This window comes from Megalopta genalis, unplaced genomic scaffold (genome assembly GCF_051020955.1).
Source record: "Megalopta genalis isolate 19385.01 unplaced genomic scaffold, iyMegGena1_principal scaffold0139, whole genome shotgun sequence".
Lineage (NCBI taxonomy): Eukaryota > Metazoa > Arthropoda > Insecta > Hymenoptera > Halictidae > Megalopta > Megalopta genalis.
The window spans coordinates 455,001-460,000 of NW_027476208.1; the positions used below are offsets into that span (position 1 = coordinate 455,001).

At 56.3% G+C, this 5,000-nt stretch overlaps 1 pseudogene; it reads left to right on the plus strand.

The window, feature by feature from the left end:
• LOC143262528 (large subunit ribosomal RNA) overlaps positions 1-885 on the plus strand; it is a 2,997-nt pseudogene extending 2,112 nt beyond the window's left edge.
• Positions 886-5,000: the final 4,115 nt, after the last annotated feature.

Consider the following 5,000-nt stretch of genomic DNA (forward strand, 5'->3'; position numbering starts at 1 on the left):
AAAACACCCATTGGGCGAAAGGGAATCCGGTTTCTATTCCGGAACCCGGCAGCGGAACCGCATACCATTCGGGCCCTCGTAAGAGTGTTCGTCGGGGTAACCCAAAATGACCTGGAGACGCCGTCGGGAGATCCGGGGAGAGTTTTCTTTTCTGTATAAGCGTTCGAGTTCCCTGGAAACCTCTAGCAGGGAGATAGGGTTTGGAACGCGAAGAGCACCGCAGTTGCGGCGGTGTCCGGATCATCCCCTCGGACCTTGAAAATCCAGGAGAGGGCCACGTGGAGGTGTCGCGCCGGTTCGTACCCATATCCGCAGCAGGTCTCCAAGGTAAAGAGCCTCTAGTCGATAGATTAATGTAGGTAAGGGAAGTCGGCAAATTGGATCCGTAACTTCGGGATAAGGATTGGCTCTGAGGAGCGGGGCGTGTCGGGCTTGGTCGGGAAGCGGGTCTGGCTGACGTGCCGGGCCTGGGCGAGGTGAACGGCTCTCGTGGCTGGGATCCGAGCTCGGTCCCGTGCCTTGGCCTCCCGCGGATCTTCCTTGCTGCGAGGCTTCCGTGGCGTTTCCCATCGGTGCGGTCGTCCTCTTCGGCCGCCATTCAACGCTCAGCTCAGAACTGGCACGGACTAGGGGAATCCGACTGTCTAATTAAAACAAAGCATTGCGATGGCCCCCACGGGTGTTGACGCAATGTGATTTCTGCCCAGTGCTCTGAATGTCAACGTGAAGAAATTCAAAAAAGCGCGGGTAAACGGCGGGAGTAACTATGACTCTCTTAAGGTAGCCAAATGCCTCGTCATCTAATTAGTGACGCGCATGAATGGATTAACGAGATTCCCATCTGTCCCTATCTACTGGCGGTGGCGGTCTGTGGCCACCCAGGGTTGAGAGGCGACCCCCGAACTAGTCCTCGCGAAGGTTGTTGCTACTACCGAGTCGATGGATGCGTCGACGATGAAGGCATTTTAGACCGTCAGTGCGTCGTACATGTAGTACTTCGCATAATGGCGAGGCCCGAGATTAAGCATGCGGGCTGTGGCGTGTTCATGTACAGCATTGAATATGCTGTACTACTCCTTAGCGGGGGACTGTTGTCACTTGTGGCTGCAGTCCCCCGCGTCACGTTATGCGGTTTTTCTGGTCTAACTGGAATGCCGCATTTTCGTTGTCTGAACACGCCACGAAGCAACACGCCGTCGGATTGAATGTTGCTGCTGAGTCGATAGGTGCATCGGCGATGAAGGCACTCGAGAGACCGTCAGTGCGTTGTACATGTAGTGCTTCGCATAATGACGAGGCCCGTGATTAAGCAAGCGGGCTGTGGCGTGTTCTTGTGCAGTATTGAACATGCTGCACTACTCCCATCCGGGGGACTGTTGTCACTTGTGGCTTCAGTCCCCCGCGTTACGTTATGCGGTTTTTCTGGTCTGACTGGAATGCCGCATTTTCGTTATCTGAACACGCCACAAAGCAACACGCCGACGGAGTGAATGCTGCCGAGTTGACGGATGCATCAGATGCATCGGCGATGAGGGTATTTTGAGACCGCCAGTGCGTTGTACATGTAGTACTTCGCATAATGGCGAGGCCCTTGAACTAAGCATACGGGCTGTGGCGTGTTCATGTACAGCATTGAATATGCTGTACTACTCCCTACCGGGGGACTGTTGTCACTTGTGGCTGCAGTCCCCCGCGTCACGTTGTGCGGTTTTTCTGGTCTGACCGGAATGCCGCATTTTCGTTGTCTGAGCGCGCCACGTAGCAACATGCCGCTGGATCTAGAAATCGGGATGCAACCAATCACCTGGGCAACCCAGGCCGCAAGGGGCAAACGTGCCCTAGCCACACTTGAGCCTCCACGAAAAAGGTACCGCTGGATAGCTCGTGTTCTCAAAACGCAGCGAACCGAACGAAGTGTGGTGGAGAGGAAGAGGCAGCCTCTCCGACTGCTGTCTCCCGCGTGTTTGCCGTGCGTGGCGACCCTTGTCGTCGGAAAAGAGGATCCTGGGATCTGAGGGGGCCCTCTCCTACGGGTGAGACGTCCCCAACACGTACCTTTGGCCTCTGCTTCGGCTAGATGGGAGGCTGGACGAGAAAAGCAGCCCTGGTCCAGTCAATCGGCTTGGAACGACCATACGCTTCGGCGAGTGGGTTCTGACGGGCGAGGACGCGGGCTGGGTTGAGCAATCGGCCCAGTCAGCAGACTATGTCCGGTGCGTAGCCCTAACCCAGCCTGATGGCGGGTTCCAAAATGTGTGGGTCGGTGGTGGCCGGGGAGCGTACCGGATGAAGGCAAAGATCTAACTATGGGATCTAAATTGAAAGTACAAATTGAACGTTCGAAGTCGGCGGGTCCAGCTCCTACTCGGAGTGAAGCCGTCGCCACAGACGCGGAAGCTACAGCAGCAGCTGTTAGCCCTCCTGCGTCTGCGAAAAAGACAAGGTCCGGGAAGGTGCTGAACATCGCCAATCCTCGTGTGACCTTGGAGAGATGCGTGACACCCACGCGAGCGGTCTCGGTGAAAACTGAGGCCACGGTAGAAGGCGCGCCGGACACCGGTAACGTGGGGACAGCGCCCAAGTCGGGGGACTCCCCCAGCCGCAAGGCTGGGAAGGAGAAACCCAGAAAAATCGAATCAGTCAAAGACACGCTCGTGAAGGTGCAACCGGCACCCGTGCGTGTCGAAGACCCCGAAGGTGGCGGTTGGAAAACCGTCACCAAAAAGTCGAAGCGTGCCAAGCCAGTCGCACCTACTGGCAAGGCCGCAGCAAACCAGGCCAGGAAATCGAAGGGGACGGTTTCCGGGCACAAGGTACGGCCTCTCGATCTCGTGAGAGACGAAGCCTTCAGGCGAGTATCGGAGATACGGACCTTTTGCTTTCGACCCGAGTCGAAAGTCAACAAGGAGTCCGGGTCGAAGATACTAGCAGAAGTCGGAGCACTCAACGAGTTGGTCCAGGAGCTGATTCAACGAAACAGCTTCGTCGAAGGGCAACTCGCCGCGGTCAGGGCGGACCTAAAAGCGCGTCCTACCGTAATGAGTGCGGCGCGACCTGGGCCGTCCAAGGGAACCCTCCCGAAGACGGTCTCCAATGCCGCGCAGTTGACCTACGCCCAAGTGGCAAAGGTCAACCAGTCAGCGACTCCGGAGGCGAGAAGACCACCGACACAATACGTGGTGCGTATCTTCCCGCCAAAGGATAAAGGACAGAACAGCGATGCTACTAAGAGAGCTGTTCTGTCGATCGTAAAACCTGCGAAGGAGGCGATCCGTGTCAGATCGGTTCGACGCATCCACTCCGGTGGCATCGTCGTCGAAACCGATCGCAAGGAGGACCTAAAAGCCTTCGTAGGCAATAAGAAGCTGGCGAGTGCGGGACTGTCCGTCTCCTTGCCCAGCAAACGGGACCCCGAGGTCCTGATTTATGACATTCCGAAAGGGATGGGCAAGGAGGAAATTGCCTCCAGTCTTTGGAGGCAAAACCTCTCTGAGGCGTCCCAGAAGGATGTGCCTTCGGGTGTTCGGGTCAGTCGCATGGCTGGCAAGACCCCGGAGACAGCCAACTGGGTAGTGGCCGTCAGTCCGCAGATTCGTCGGCGGCTGGCGCAGAGAGGGGACCGGGTGTACCTCGGGTGGAGTTCCTGTCGTGTGCGGGACTTCATACAGGTCACCCGATGCTATAAGTGCCAGCGCTTCGGGCACACGGCGAAGCGCTGCAAATTCAAAGAGGATGTCTGCGGACATTGTGCCGAAAAAGGGCACGGCTATGCCCTCTGTAACAGGAAGAGCAAGCCTCCGGTCTGCTCCAACTGTAAAGACAGAGGGCGACCATTTGAACACAAGTCGCGAGACCCGGCCTGCGCCTCCTATCAGGAAGCGCTGGTTTTGGAGATGTCTCGCGTTAGACAAGAATAATTTGAATTGAATGGATAGTACAAACGACCGGCGACGCTCGAGAGTCATACGGGTCATGCAGCATAACATGCAGCGGGCCCGAAACGTGACCGACGAAGTCCGGACTGAGATGCATAGGCGAGGGGTAGATGTGTTGCTTGCACAAGAGCCATATAGCTGGCGGGGTACTGTGCCCGGGCTAGGCTTGAGAACGAGGCTGATCACGGCAGGCGAACCGGTGATGGCTGCAATAGCGGTCAGAAACCCGGATCTAACCGTGGTCAAAGTCTCTAACTTGTGCGACACGCATTTGTCCTGTGTCAGCATCTCGGGTTCGTTTGGGAGCTTCTTCCTGATCAGCCAGTACTTTCAATGCTCCGATGACGTTGAATCAGGTCTGGCGCGGTTGGAGAGAGCTCTTTCCGCACTTAAGCATAACCGAGTCATTATCTCTGCCGACGTTAACGCGAAATCAGCCCAGTGGGGCAGCGCGGAGACGGACGTGAGAGGCCGTAAACTCGAAGAGTTTATCGTGAGCCATGGCTTGGTTGTCTTGAACGAGGCTGGAAACGCTCCGACGTTTTCCAGCCCTAGTGGACAGTCATACATCGACGTCACACTATCGACACCTGATATTTGCGACAAGGTGCGAGGTTGGAAGGTCCGCGAGGACCTGACGACCAGCGACCACCGAGTCATAGAGTTTTCTTTGAGTTTTTGCGCCGAGGACGGTGCTGCCGAAATTAGTAGCAACAGCAGCACCAACCGGAACGGATTATTACCAAGGTTCCGACTCCGAAGCGCAAAATGGCCCGAGTTCGACAAGGCGCTGCAGGAAAGTAAGAGGAGTATATCCCCCGATCCATTGAACAATAAGGGGGATGTCGAACATCTAGCACAGGAGATCGAAAGAATGATCGTCCAAGCGTGCGACTCCTCGATGCCAACCAAGCAGTGGCATTCAAAATCCGTCCCATGGTGGACGGCCGACCTGACGAGGCAAAAGAGGCGAGTCTACAAACTTAGACGAGCCTCGCAGAACGCAGCATGTTCAGAGGAGCAGAGGGCGGCCAAGAGGACCGAGTATCTTAAACAGAGAAAGGC